The following is a 17,467-nucleotide window of genomic DNA, read 5'->3' on the forward strand; positions in this document are numbered from 1 at the left end:
GACCAAACCGACAACTTATCAACATCGACACTGACCAAACCGACAACTTATCGACACTGACCAAACCGACAACTTTTTGACACTGACCAAACCGACAACTTATTGACACTGACCAAACCGACAACTTATCAACACTGACCAAACCAACAACTTATCGACACTGACCAAACCGACAACTTATCAACATCGACACTGACCAGACTGACAACTTATCGACACTGACCAAACCGACAACTTATCGACACTGACCAAACCGACAACTTATCAACATCGACACTGACCAAACCGACAACTTATCAACATCGACACTGACCAAACCGACAACTTATCAACATCGACACTGACCAAACCGACAACTTATCAACATCGACACTGACCAAACCGACAACTTATCAACATCGACACTGACCAAACCGACAACTTATCAACATCGACACTGACCAAACTGACAACTTATCGACACTAACCAAACCGACAACTTATCGACACTGACCAAACCGACAACTTATCGACATTGACACTGACCAAACCGACAACTTATCGACACTGACCAAACTGACAACTTATCGACACTGACCAAACCGACAACTTATCAACATCGACACTGACCAAACTGACAACTTATCGACACTGACCAAACCGGCAACTTATCGACACTGACCAAACCGACAACTTATCGACATTGACACTGACCAAACCGACAACTTAACGACACTGACCAAACTGACAACTTATCGACACTGACCAAACCGACAATTTATCGACACTGACCAAACCGACAACTTATCAACATCGACACTGACCAAACCGACAACTTATTGACACTGACCAAACCGACAACTTATCGACACTGACCAAACCAACAACTTAACGACACTGACCAAACCGACATCTTATCAACACTGACTAAACCGACAACTTAACGACACTGACCAAACCGACAACTTATCGACACTGACCAAACCAACAACTTATCGACACTGACCAAACCGACAACTTATCGACACTGACCAAACCGACCACTTAACGACACTGACCAAACCGACAACTTATCGACACTGACCAAACCGACAACTTATCGACACTGACCAAACCGACAACTTAACGACACTGACCAAACCGACAACTTATCGACACTGACCAAACCGACAACTTATCGACACTGACCAAACCAACAACTTATCAACATCGACACTGACCAAACCGACAACTTATCGACACTGAAAAAACCGACAACTTATCGACACTGACCAAACCGACAACTTATCAACATCGACACTGACCAAACCGACAACTTATCGACACTGACCAAACCGACAACTTAACGACACTGACCAAACCGACAACTTATCGACACTGACCAAACCAACAACTTATCGACACTGACCAAACCAACAACTTATCGACACTGACCAAACCGACAACTTATCAACATCGACACTGACCAAACCGACAACTTATCGACACTGAAAAAACCGACAACTTATCGACACTGACCAAACCGACAACTTATCAACATCGACACTGACCAAACCGACAACTTATCGACACTGACCAAACCGACAACTTATCGACACTGACCAAACCAACAACTTATCAACACTGACCAAACCAACAACTTATCAACACTGACCAAACCAACAACTTATCAACACTGACCAAACCAACAACTTATCAACACTGACCAAACCAACAACTTATCAACACTGACCAAACCAACAACTTATCAACACTGACCAAACCAACAACTTATCGACACTGACCAAACCAACAACTTATCGACACTGATCAAACCGACAACTTATCGACAATGACCAGACCGACAACTTATCAACACTGACCAAACTGACAACTTATCGACACTGACCAAACCAACAACTTATCGACAATGACCAAACCAACAACTTATCGACAATGACCAGACCGATAACTTATCAACACTGACCAAACTGACAACTTATCGACACTGACCAAACCAACAACTTATCGACAATGACCAAACCAACAACTTATCGACACTGACCAAACTGACAACTTATCGACAATGACCAAACTGACAACTTATCGACACTGACCAAACCAACAACTTATCGACACTGACCAAACTGACAACTTATCGACACTGACCAAACCGACAACTTATCAACATCGACACTGACCAAACTGACAACTTATCAACATCGACACTGACCAAAACGACAACTTATCGACACTGACCAAACTGACAACTTATCGACACTGACCAAACCAACAACTTATCAACATCGACACTGACCAAACCGACAACTTATCAACATCGACACTGACCAAACCGACAACTTATCGACACTGACCAAACTGACAACTTATCGACACTGACCAAACCGACAACTTATCAACATCGACACTGACCAAACCGACAACTTATCGACACTGACCAAACCGACAACTTATCGACATTGACACTGACCAAACCGACAACTTATTGACACTGACCAAACCGACAACTTATTGACACTGACCAAACCGACAACTTATCAACACTGACCAAACCAACAACTTATCGACACTGACCAAGCCGACAACTTATCAACATCGACACTGACCAGACTGACAACTTATCGACACCGACCAAACCGACAACTTATCGACACTGACCAAACCGACAACTTATCAACATCAACACTGACCAAACCGACAACTTATCAACATCGACACTGACCAAACCGACAACTTATCAACATCGACACTGACCAAACCGACAACTTATCAACATCGACACTGACCAAACTGACAACTTATCGACACTGACCAAACCGACAACTTATCGACACTGACCAAACCGACAACTTATCGACATTGACACTGACCAAACCGACAACTTATCGACACTGACCAAACTGACAACTTATCGACACTGACCAAACCGACAACTTATCAACATCGACACTGACCAAACTGACAACTTATGGACACTGACCAAACCGACAACTTATCGACACTGACCAAACCGACAACTTATCGACATTGACACTGACCAAACCGACAACTTAACGACACTGACCAAACTGACAACTTATCGACACTGACCAAACCGACAATTTATCGACGCTGACCAAACCGACAACTTATCAACATCGACACTGACCAAACCGACAACTTATTGACACTGACCAAACCGACAACTTATCGACACTGACCAAACCGACAACTTAACGACACTGACCAAACCGACATCTTATCAACACTGACTAAACCGACAACTTAACGACACTGACCAAACCGACAACTTATCGACACTGACCAAACCAACAACTTATCGACACTGACCAAACCGACAACTTATCGACACTGACCAAACCGACAACTTAACGACACTGACCAAACCGACAACTTATCGACACTGACCAAACCAACAACTTATCGACACTGACCAAACCGACAACTTAACGACACTGACCAAACCGACAACTTATCGACACTGACCAAACCAACAACTTATCGACACTGACCAAACTGACAACTTATCGACACTGACCAAACCGACAACTTATCAACATCGACACTGACCAAACCGACAACTTATTGACACTGACCAAACCGACAACTTATCGACACTGACCAAACCGACAACTTAACGACACTGACCAAACCGACAACTTATCGACACTGACCAAACCGACAACTTATCAACATCGACACTGACCAAACAGACAACTTATCAACATCGACACTGACCAAACCGACAACTTATCAACATCGACACTGACCAAACTGACAACTTATCGACACTGACCAAACCGACAACTTATCGACACTGACCAAACCGACAACTTATCGACATTGACACTGACCAAACCGACAACTTATCGACACTGACCAAACCGACAACTTATCAACATCGACACTGACCAAACTGACAACTTATGGACACTGACCAAACCGACAACTTATCGACACTGACCAAACCGACAACTTATCGACATTGACACTGACCAAACCGACAACTTAACGACACTGACCAAACTGACAACTTATCGACACTGACCAAACCGACAATTTATCGACGCTGACCAAACCGACAACTTATCAACATCGACACTGACCAAACCGACAACTTATTGACACTGACCAAACCGACAACTTATCGACACTGACCAAACCGACAACTTAACGACACTGACCAAACCGACATCTTATCAACACTGACTAAACTGACAACTTAACGACACTGACCAAACCGACAACTTATCGACACTGACCAAACCAACAACTTATCGACACTGACCAAACCGACAACTTAACGACACTGACCAAACCGACAACTTATCGACACTGACCAAACCAACAACTTATCGACACTGACCAAACTGACAACTTATCGACACTGACCAAACCGACAACTTATCAACATCGACACTGACCAAACCGACAACTTATTGACACTGACCAAACCGACAACTTATCGACACTGACCAAACCGACAACTTAACGACACTGACCAAACCGACAACTTATCGACACTGACCAAACCAACAACTTATCGACACTGACCAAACCGACAACTTATCGACACTGACCAAACTGACAACTTATCGACATTGACACTGACCAAACCGACAACTTATCAACACTGACCAAACCAACAACTTATCAACACTGACCAAACCGACAACTTATCGACACTGACCAAACCAACAACTTATCGACACTGACCAAACCGACAACTTATCAACACTGACCAAACCGACAACTTATCGTGGATATTCTGCTGATATCGTTCACTATAATAAATAACCTATAGGGTCCTACAAGAGATATCTGAAGTTTGAAATGAAGTAAGTTTGGTAATATGGGTGATTGTTAAATGGGACAATTGATAGCTACAGCATTCAAAGTAGTAGTAGTGGATTTAAGGGTAATATTAAAAAAACATATGTAGATAATGTTACAAACTTATCGTTCAATTGATCGTTACCGTGATAATTCAGTAAATTTAATGAATTTTTGTTCATATTGCCCAGCTCTACTAATCACCATTGTCCTTGATGATGAAAAAACCCCAGAGATCTTACCTTCTGTAACTCGCTGACGTACTGTGCTACCATGAAGGAGGAGAGGATAGTGAAGCCCTCGGCTGTGGTAGCGATGTGGGAGTACATATGTTCCACCAGGCAAGCCCACTTCAAAAGCACCACTGCATCGGTCTCAGAGGCTGGGGAATAGAAGAGGAGAGCTTTTAGAAAACTAGACCACTCCAAACACTGAGGGTTAAACTTTTATTTCAGACAGAACTTTAGAAGTGGGACAACTTCTACAAACTTCTACAAAATGGTGACTTTTGAGTGATGCAGCACAGTGGGTGTTCAGAGTGCACTGTGCTCCTGACACAGACGTGGGCTGGATATAACTGATGCAGCACAGTGGGTGTTCAGAGTGCACTGTGCTCCTGACACAGACGTGGGCTGGATATAACTGATGCAGCACAGTGGGTGTTCAGAGTGCACTGTGCTCCTGACACAGACGTGGGCTGGATATAACTGATGACAGCACAGTGGGTGTTCAGAGTGCACTGTGCTCCTGACACAGACGTGGGCTGGATATAACTGATGACAGCACAGTGGGTGTTCAGAGTGCACTGTGCTCCTGACACAGACGAGGGCTGGATATAACTGATGACAGCACAGTGGGTGTTCAGAGTGCACTGTGCTCCTGACACAGACGTGGGCTGGATATAACTGATGACAGCACAGTGGGTGTTCAGAGTGCACTGTGCTCCTGACACAGACGTGGGCTGGATATAACTGATGACAGCACAGTGGGTGTTCAGAGTGCACTGTGCTCCTGACACAGACGTGGGCTGGATATAACTGATGACAGCACAGTGGGTGTTCAGAGTGCACTGTGCTCCTGACACAGACGTGGGCTGGATATAACTGATGACAGCACAGTGGGTGTTCAGAGTGCACTGTGCTCCTGACACAGACGTGGGCTGGAAATAACTGATGACAGCACAGTGGGTGTTCAGAGTGCACTGTGCTCCTGACACAGACGTGGGCTGGATATAACTGATGACAGCACAGTGGGTGTTCAGAGTGCACTGTGCTCCTGACACAGACGAGGGCTGGATATAACTGATGACAGCACAGTGGGTGTTCAGAGTGCACTGTGCTCCTGACACAGACGTGGGCTGGATATAACTGATGCAGCACAGTGGGTGTTCAGAGTGCACTGTGCTCCTGACACAGACGTGGGCTGGATATAACTGATGACAGCACAGTGGTTGTTCAGAGTGCACTGTGCTCCTGACACAGACGTGGGCTGGATATAACTGATGCAGCACAGTGGGTGTTCAGAGTGCACTGTGCTCCTGACACAGACGTGGGCTGGATATAACTGATGCAGCACAGTGGGTGTTCAGAGTGCACTGTGCTCCTGACACAGACGTGGGCTGGATATAACTGATGCAGCACAGTGGGTGTTCAGAGTGCACTGTGCTCCTGACACAGACGTGGGCTGGATATAACTGATGACAGCACAGTGGGTGTTCAGAGTGCCCTGTGCTCCTGACACAGACGTGGGCTGGATATAACTGATGCAGCACAGTGGGTGTTCAGAGTGCACTGTGCTCCTGACACAGACGTGGGCTGGATATAACTGATGCAGCACAGTGGGTGTTCAGAGTGCACTGTGCTCCTGACACAGACGTGGGCTGGATATAACTGATGCAGCACAGTGGGTGTTCAGAGTGCACTGTGCTCCTGACACAGACGTGGGCTGGATATAACTGATGCAGCACAGTGGGTGTTCAGAGTGCACTGTGCTCCTGACACAGATGTGGGCTGGATATAACTGATGACAGCACAGCATTTGAATCAAATCTCCAGGGTGCGGCTGAGAATGAATATATTTTCAATGCATTGTGACAGAGCAGAACAATAACAACAGGGTTTTGTATAAGCTGAGACATTAATCATGATAGCTAAGAGCAGAATATGGAGCAACAAAAGCTATTTAATCATTATAATTGTGTATAAACTAATGTTTATGCTCACAGTCTGCAGAAAACAAACAGTATAGCCCATTAGAGAACACAAAGGCCCGGCTGGAACAATTTCTCCATCCCTGCTTTCCTCTCTTGACCGATTAGATGTACAGTAAAGCACAGCTCACATGCTGAAAACAAACAGAGGAGAAATATGGCCACTGTTGTCAGGGTGAGAGGTGTTGTTAAACAACCCACTCTCCATGCAATTTGTCACTTGTGAGGGTTACTATATTTCACAGGGCCAGCCAGGACCTGATACATGATGCACTGAGCCTTATATGCTAGTTCAAATCAACAAGCTGCTCCTCTCCATCTCCTCTTGTTGACCCTTCCTCCTGTGCCTGGAACAGGGGAGGTCTGCCTAGATGTGTACAGAGTTGGCCTCCTTCGGCTGAGGAAGACGAACACTAACAACGTGTTATATATGATTTCTAAAAATAAACCCTATCTGAAGACAATTACTGTTGCATAATTGAATATGTCATTATTTCCTTTTCGTCAACAACGTCAGGAAGGCTTTGATGTTGAGATTATGTTGCTCCTTTTAGAAACAGGAAAACATAATGTATCCCTGAATATGTTGATCACAAAGCTGAATACAGCTCCTCAACACTGATTCAACTCATCAGTGATGCATGCAGCAGTACAGGACTTTCAAAGGTGTCCATCCACGAGCTTGTCCGGGACTCCCGCTGTGCACTGTGCTTTTCATGTCTCCTACGACAGTTCTGTCATCCTCAGTGGGAATGTTAGATTTCCCTCACATTGCTTTTGATCCAGTCCTCGGGGACCAGCAGGGTATACAACCAACTACAGAAATATAACATTACTAAAGGCGAAACCATTCTTCTTCCTTTCTCTCTTTCCACTGGATGAGCTCTGCTGATTAAAATAGGCCCAGTTTCATGTGTGAAATAGCATAATATTAACATGATAAGACACACCTATAATATTCTACTTTATCCTGCAATAGTCCTGCCTTACTAACAGGACTGGTTAGCCTGGTGACAACACGAATTTGAGTTTATTTACATTTTTCCAGGGACAGTGCACATTAATCAACATTTCAGTAAAAGTGCCGGTTTTAGCCAGGCGGCTAATGTTCAATCCCAGTTCCTGGGCAGGTTATTAAAAACAATTACAATAACGATACAGACAAACAAATGAGCATTGAGCACATGCAGAGCAACATAGGACAAGAAACACGTAGCATGCAGACAAAGAAACATAGAAAAAGCAACACGTAGCATGCAGACAGAGAAACATAACACAAGCAACACGGAGCATGCAGACAGAGTAACATAGGACAAGCGACACGTAGCATGCAGACAGAGAAACATAGAACAAGAGACATGTAGCATGCAGACAGAGAAACATAGAACAAGCGACACGTAGCATGCAGACAGAGAAACATAGAACAAGCGACACGTAGCATGCAGACAGAGAAACATAGAACAAGCGTCACGTAGCATGCAGACAGAGAAACATAGAACAAGCGACACGTAGCATGCAGACAGAGTAACATAGAACAAGCAACACGGAGCATGCAGACAGAAAAACATAGAACAAGCAACACGTAGCATGCAGACAGAGTAACATAGAACAAGCGACACGTAGCATGCAGACAGAGAAACATAGTACAAGCAACACGGAGCATGCAGACAGAGAAACATAGAACAAGAAACACGTAGCATGTAGACAGAGAAACATATAACAAGCAACACGTAGCATGCAGAAAGAGAAACATAGAACAAGCGACACGTAGCATGCAGACAGAGTAACATAGAACAAGAAACACGTAGCATGTAGACAGAGAAACATATAACAAGCGACACGTAGCATGCAGACAGAGTAACATAGAACAAGCAACACGGAGCATGCAGACAGAGAAACATAGAACAAGCAACACGTAGCATGCAGACAGAGTAACATAGAACAAGCGACACGTAGCATGCAGACAGAGTAACATAGAACAAGCAACACGTAGCATGCAGACAGAGTAACATAGAACAAGTGACATGTAGCATGCAGACAGAGTAACATAGAACAAGCGACACGTAGCATGCAGACAGAGAAACATAGAACAAGCAACATGTAGCATGCAGACAGAGAAACATAGAACAAGCGACACGTAGCATGCAGACAGAGAAACATACAACAAGCAACACGTAGCATGCAGACAGAGAAACAGAGAAAATAAGCAACACGTAGCATGCAGGCAGAAAAACATACAACAAGCAACACGTAGCATGCAGACAGAGAAAATATAGAACATGCAACACATAGCATGCAGACATAGAAACAAAGAACAAGCGACACGTAGCATGCAGAGAAACAGAACAAGCAACACATAGCATGCAGACAGAGTAACATAGAACAAGCGACACTTAGCATGCAGACAGAGACCTCAAGCGTCACGTAGCATGCAGACAGACAAATATAGAACATGCAACACGTAGCATGCAGACAGAGCAACATAGAACAAGCGACACGTAGCATGCAGACAGAGAAACATAGAACAAGCAACACATAGCACGCAGACAGAGAAATATAGAACAAGCGACACGTAGCATGCAGACAGAGGAACATAGAACAAGCAACACGTAGCATGCAGACAGAGGAACATAGAACAAGCAACACGTAGCATGCAGACAGAGAAACATATAACAAGCAACACGTAGCATGCAGACAGAGAAACAGAGAAAAGAAGCAACACGTAGCATGCAGACAGAAAAACATACAACAAGCAACACGTAGCATGCAGACAGAGAAAATATAGAACATGCAACACATAGCATGCAGACATAGAAACAAAGAACAAGCGACACGTAGCATGCAGAGAAACAGAACAAGCAACACATAGCATGCAGACAGAGTAACATAGAACAAGCGACACTTAGCATGCAGACAGAGAACTCAAGCGTCACGTAGCATGCAGACAGACAAATATAGAACATGCAACACGTAGCATGCAGACAGAGCAACATAGAACAAGCGACACGTAGCATGCAGACAGAGAAACATAGAACAAGCAACACATAGCACGCAGACAGAGAAATATAGAACAAGCGACACGTAGCATGCAGACAGAGGAACATAGAACAAGCAACACGTAGCATGCAGACAGAGGAACATAGAACAAGCAACACGTAGCATGCAGACAGAAAAAATAGCACAAAAAGCAACAAAACAAAGTCCATAATAGCAACAAAGTTTTTCCACGCCTACAGACAACAGACAACATGGAAAGCGGCAAAACACAGCTAGGGATTATGTTCACAAGTCTGATTGGCCTTTAGCCATGTCTTCATATTTTTGCGAAGGTGTGATAGGTGGTGCAGTTGTGTGTGTCTGATAGTTCCAGACATGGGAAGCTCTCACAGAGAAAGCAGATTGACTAAAGGTGCTTTTCCTTAAGGAACCTATCCAGTCACCTCTCATGGCAGACCTTGTGGATCTGCTGCCATGAGTTTGCATTTTCTGTTTAACAAAAGTACTAAGCCGAGGGGAGCTAGACCATTTAGGATATTGAATACAAGACATATGTCGATTGTATTGCTCAAGATTTTTCCAACTCAGGAGCTCATACTTTCTGAGGATGTAACAGTGATGATGGCTATTGGGCCTCCTATCAAGCACTTTGAGAGCCTGTTTGTAGTCAGACTGAATAGGTTTTAATGTTGTACAGCAAGCTTGGGCCCAACTAGACAAGCAGTATGTTAAGTGGGGGAGTATCATAGCATTGAAGTACAGTTTTGTTACTTCTGTAGTCAAACAATTTCGCATGAATCAGAAATGAGCTAGGTTGAACTTATAGTTACCTTTTTTTAAAAGAGAGATTGGAATCAAGTATGATGCCAAGGTACTTCAAATCAGATACCACCTGGAGCTTCTCCCCTGACACATAGACATCTGGCTCAGTAGGATCAGTTGCCCTCTTTGTGAAGAACATGCAGACAGTTTTTTCACATTGAGATGCAAACATGAGTCACTGAGCCACTTTGTCACCTGGACCATTACAGTAGTGAGTTCTCGTGCAGCTTGTTGTTTGCTCTTTGCATGCACATATATCACTGTATCATCTGCATACATTTGAACTTCAGACCCAGTACAGACAGAAGGCAGATCAGTAATGTACAGGCTGAACAAGAGGGGCCCCAGTATTGACCCTTGAGGCACGACCACGTCATCACTCTGACACACTGAGTTCTGCCTTCTAGGTATGATTTCATCCATCTCAAGGCTTCGGGGGAAAAGTTGAACTTGGACAGTTTTGTGATGAGAACCTCATTGTTAACAGTATCAAAAGCTTTCATTGGGTCTAGAAATACAGCCCTTACAATGCCCCCTTTGTCCATCTTGGACATTTTCAAGAAGAAAGCAGTTGGCTGTTTCTGTGGAGTGTTTTGCTCTGAAGTAAAACTGCATGGAGGGTAATGTGAAGGGGCTGTTATTGAGGTGGGCAATCAGTTGCTCTGCTACACACTTTTCAGCAACCTTGGACACCACAGGTAATATACTAATGGGCCTGTAGTTCTTACGTCAGCAGGGTTGCCTGATTTAATGATGGCCGTTTTTATGGCCGACTTCAAGACCCTTGGAAACACCCCCTGACCAATAGATATGTTGGTGACCTTAGTAATGGGGCCAATGAGTGACTCTTTGTAGTTTTTAAGAAAGGTAGAGTCCAGCCCAAACACATCTTTGACTTTAGAGTTCTTTAGTGAGATAATCACCTTTTTCACCTCTGACTCAGAAACCTCCCTTATGATGAAGACAGGTTGAGTGTCCTTCACTAGCACTGAGATCGCTAGATCACTGAGATCGCTTCACTAGCGCTTGATCTCAGATCATTTAGAATTTCCCTTTGCTTCACCAATTATGTTGATCAAAAGGTTTGCCTTGGCCTGTCTGATTTCTTTCATCACCTTATTTCTCAACATGGTAAACCTACATCTGTCATGCTCTAATTTGGACTTCGGGGCTGTTTTTAGAGCATGATCTTTCATCGTCATTTTCCAGATTTCTCCATGGAGCCAAGAAAGAGTATTATTTTTGCCAGGTTTGGATTTTCTTTTCTTTAGGAAGCCATTTATTGTAGTCTGGATTGTGGATATAAAAACCTGATAATCAGCTTCCATATCTGTATACGACAAGAGATCATTCCAGTTAATACCCTTAATTGCGTTTTCAAAATAATTTAATTCACTCTTAGGTATTCTTAGTTGATCCGGCTTTCTAACAGTAGAGAGGTTAAACCTGCTCTTAGAAATCTTTCTGGCTATAAGTGTCAGATTATGATCAGATAGCCCAGAAACCATAATGAATGATTTAGTCACTCTCTTGTCAGGACCCGGTGCGAGAAACAGTCACTAATAATCGTCAGAACCCAGAAGATGAGGCAGACACAGCAGTACTAGAGATGGTGGTTTAATTAAAGAACAAAATCTTCAGGCAAAGAATCTAAATCCACAATGTCCAAACATAAAGCCAAGAAGCACAAAATGGATATCCTCCAAAATACAAAGCAACTCCACAAAGTGGTAAAAACAGCAGGGAAAAACAAACCTCAAAACACTACTCAAAAATACACAAGAACTAAACCAGAGAACCTCTGGAAAATCCAATAGGAGAATCATATGTTCAGAACAAGGCTTGGGCTGGGGCTGGGTGCTAACATTCAAACACTGAGCAAGGAACTGAGGGACACACAGGGTTTAAATACTAACAAGGGAACGACACACAGGTGCAAACAATAATTAGAGCAAGGAATAACAAAGGTACAAAAAAGGTGCAATGGGGACTTCTAGTGACCAAAACCTGACATCTCTCTGGTTTATTGCTGCGTTTTAGAACAACAAGTCACCCTGGTTGGCCCTTTAACTAGCTGTATAAGGTCAAAGGTATTAGTGATCTGTTTGAGGGTTTTCCTACAAGACTTGCCTTCATAATTTTTGTTAAAATCTCCCATTAAGATGACCTCTTTCCCAAAATCACATCCCTTAAGCATGCTGGAGTTGTTTGACACTGACAGCACATTTATACAGAGGACTCCCTTGGGAGCAACACAGGCTAAATATCATGTCAACTTCTAAAACAACAGGCTGTACAGTATATTTGTCAAGGGGTGTGATGATTAAGGGTGCCCTTTAGGCTGAAAAATACATATAGTACACATGAAGACACTTAGTACACATTAAGACACTTAGTCCACATGAAGACATTCAGTCCACATGAAGACACTTAGTACACATGAAGACATTCAGTCCACATGAAGACACTTAGTACACATAAAGACACTTAGTACACATAAAGACACTTAGTCCACATAAAGACACTTAGTACACATAAAGACACTTAGTACACATAAAGACACTTAGTACACATAAAGACACTTAGTACACACAAAGACACTTAGTACACATAAAGACACTTAGTACACATAAAGACACTTAGTCCACATGAAGACACTTAGTCCACATGAAGACATTTAGTCCACATGAAGACACTTAGTCCACACGAAGACACTTAGTACACATGAAGACACTTAATACACATAAAGACATTTAGTCCACATGAAGACATTTAGTACACATGAAGACATTTAGTCCACATGAAGACATTTAGTACACAAAGACATTTAGTCCACATGAATACATTTAGTACAGATAAAGACAATTAGTACACATGAATACATTTAGTACACATGAAGACATTTAGTACACATAAAGAAATGTAGTACACATGAAGACATTTAGTACACATGAAGACACTTAACACACATAAAGACATTTAGTCCAAATGAAGACATTTAGTCCACATGAAGACATTTAGTCCACATGAAGACATTTAGTCCACATGAAGACATTTAGTACACATAAAGACATTTAGTACACATGAATACATTTAGTACACATGAAGACATTTAGTACACATGAAGACATTTAGTACACATTAATAGATTTAGTACACATGAAGACATTTAGTACACATAAAGAAATGTAGTACACATGAATACATTTAGTACACATGAAGACATTTAGTCCACATGAAGACATTTAGTACACATGAATACATTTAGTACACATGAAGACATTTAGTACACATAAAGAAATGTAGTACACATGAAGACATTTAGTACACATGAAGACATTTAGTACACATGAAGACATTTAGTACACATTAATACATTTAGTACACATGAAGACATTTAGTCCACATGAAGACATTTAGTACACATGAATACATTTAGTCCACATGAATACATTTAGTACACATGAAGACATTTAGTACACATGAAGACATTTAGTCCACATGAAGACATTTAGTCCACATGAAGACATTTAGTACACATGAATACATTTAGTACACATGAATACATTTAGTACACATGAATACATTTAGTACACATGAAGACATTTAGTACACATGAATACATTTAGTACACATGAAGATGATTGGTCACTGTTCTTTAATGGGAACCAGCAGGAAAATAGAAAGTGATGAATAATACTGTATATAGGATGCACACAATTCCTGTAAATGCCAATGTCATTCCTATCAATTGAGATTATGAGTTAATGGGTGAATACTTGGATTAACGTATGAAGTAGTGGCTGAGTGAGTGAATAAATGATTAAATGAACCGATGGCCATACTTCTCTCAGCCTCACCCTTCTGTCTCCCCCAGTGAATGAGGAGACCTCCAGGTGGTACAAACAGTTAAGGTAAGACTGCATCGCTTTCACCTGTGCACATTCCAAAAAAGGGCCACGCTATAAAAAGTTCAACTTTGACAACTTTGCATTTGAAAGACATTTAGATTGTATTACATTTAGCTATAACATGCTTTTAAAGCATTTTACATTTGAGGGGAAAAAATCTAATACATAATCAAACTGAAGCATTTGTGTGGGTCTATATTTGTCAGAGGGTTGTTAGACCCTATTCTTGGAGGTCTGTAATTGTTTTGATATGGGCCGAGGAGAGGAAGGTGCCATGTGCTATCAGTCTCCCAATGAGAGAGAAAGAGAAAAAAAAAGCCCTCAATTCTCAGGAGCTACCATGTTCCTATGAGTCATCAGTCGGCGAGGTAATCATTTCCACACATCCTCCAGTGCTCATGCCAAAGACGTGCCCTTCTCCAGAGCACATCTGCCTCCACTTAAGCACCCATCTGGCACAGACCAACAGCCCTTTTCAGAAATTGATTCTGAAGTTATTCTGTTTTATTGCCTACAGTGGGAGGCAGTGGGATGTTTTCTTTGGTTAGCACCCCCAAAATATGTTCAATGTCAAGTGGAAACGGGCTAACTTATGTGCTGGCCAAGATCCAAGGTTGACTGAGTATAATAGTCATGGCAAATGGGGAAGGGGTAAGCTAGTCACTCCCTTTGGTGCTTGTGTGATAGGCTGAATCAAGCTAGAGAAATTGGAGCAGCAGCTGCCAAGGAAGTTTCTGTATTAACATTTAGGTAAACCTGTGTGACAGGTGTGTAGACAGCTGCTATTTGTCCATGCAAGTATAAGGCCTCCCAAGGCAACACCTACACAGTGTCAAAAGCCTTCAGGAGACGCATCATTACAGGGAGAAGGGAAGCCTTCAGGAGACGCATCATTACAGGGAGAAGGGAAGCCTTCAGGAGGCGCATCATTACAGGGAGAAGGGAAGCCTTCAGGAGGCGCATCATTACAGGGAGAAGGGAAGCCTTCAGGAGGCGCATCATTACAGGGAGAAGGGAAGCCTTCAGGAGGCGCATCATTACAGGGAGAAGGGAAGCCTTCAGGAGGCGCATCATTACAGGGAGAAGGGAAGCCTTCAGGAGGCGCATCATTACAGGGAGAAGGGAAGCCTTCAGGAGACGCATCATTACAGGGAGAAGGGAAGCCTTCAGGAGGCGCATCATTACAGGGAGAAGGGAAGCCTTCAGGAGGCGCATCATTACAGGGAGAAGGGAAGCCTTCAGGAGACGCATCATTACAGGGAGAAGGGAAGCCTTCAGGAGACGCATCATTACAGGGAGAAGGGAAGCCTTCAGGAGGCGCATCATTACAGGGAGAAGGGAAGCCTTCAGGAGACGCATCATTACAGGGAGAAGGGAAGCCTTCAGGAGGCGCATCATTACAGGGAGAAGGGAAGCCTTCAGGAGGCGCATCATTACAGGGAGAAGGGAAGCCTTCAGGAGGCGCATCATTACAGGGAGAAGGGAAGCCTTCAGGAGGCGCATCATTACAGGGAGAAGGGAAGCCTTCAGGAGGCGCATCATTACAGGGAGAAGGGAAGCCTTCAGGAGACGCATCATTACAGGGAGAAGGGAAGCCTTCAGGAGGCGCATCATTACAGGGAGAAGGGAAGCCTTCAGGAGGCGCATCATTACAGGGAGAAGGGAAGCCTTCAGGAGACGCATCATTACAGGGATTGATAATGAAAAACCATATAGCATAGAGTTGCTTGCTATTGTCAAAGTATTGTAAATTGAATATAGTTAGTGATTTTGGTAGTGAAAAGGTATGATTCAAATTTTGCTTCAGCGAGAACTTTTATTATGAACAAGACTAAATCTTTCTAAGGGTCAGTCCACACCGTGTATCAGTGGACACTGATGTTTGCACCAAATTACATTAAAATAGATTTCCTGGCTGCAGGATAAAACACTAGGCATGCCAACCGTTTCGCTTGCCAAGAGAGCAACTCTAATATTCCCTTTGCTGCAGTGCACAATGTCTGTGCTAACACCTTAGCATGCAACCGCTGTTTCCATCTACCTGTCTAAGCCTTGTATTCCATTGTTTATGACACAATAAAGGAAGTACTGTTTTTTCTATCGTGAACAGCAAATTAAACACAAATCAGACACTCTGTACATGGACACATTAAAGTGCTAGGGCTTTCGATTACCGAGAAGCATGGCTTGAGTTGTGATTCAACAGAAGGAGGGAGAAGAAGGAATCCACAGCACTGACAATGATTGATCCTCACTCCCTGGGTAAAAGGAAAATCAGAAGAACCTACTTGTGAATATGAAACTAATCCCCGACCAGAGATTAGAAGAGCACAAAACAGGGCTCCTTGTGTTGTACTTCAGAGAAGTGATGCAAACCCCAAAATGTACTCTGCTGTAGTGGTATCAAACCGCAGGCAAAATGTCCTCTGCTGTAGTGGTATCAAAACCCAGGCAAAATGTGCTCTGCTGTAGTGGTATCAAAACCCAGGCAAAATGTGCTCTGCTGTAGTGGTATCAAACCCCAGGCAAAATGTGCTCTGCTGTAGTGGTATTCAGCACAAGACGCCCTCCAAAATACATCAAAGAACTCCATGGACAAAGGGAATATTGAGAGATAAAATAAATTAATCAAATATAAGTTTCATAATCACAATGACATCAACTAAAAACATCCCCAGAAAGAACCATTCATATGCCCAAGGATTGGGTAAAAACA

The 17,467-nt window shown here is 43.1% G+C and overlaps 1 pseudogene; it reads right to left on the reverse strand.

Annotated features, from left to right (window-relative positions):
• LOC129861179 (unhealthy ribosome biogenesis protein 2 homolog) overlaps positions 1-17,467 on the reverse strand; it is a 61,773-nt pseudogene that overhangs the window by 18,731 nt on the left and 25,575 nt on the right.

This window comes from Salvelinus fontinalis, chromosome 1 (assembly GCF_029448725.1).
Source record: "Salvelinus fontinalis isolate EN_2023a chromosome 1, ASM2944872v1, whole genome shotgun sequence".
NCBI classification, from domain to species: domain Eukaryota; kingdom Metazoa; phylum Chordata; class Actinopteri; order Salmoniformes; family Salmonidae; genus Salvelinus; species Salvelinus fontinalis.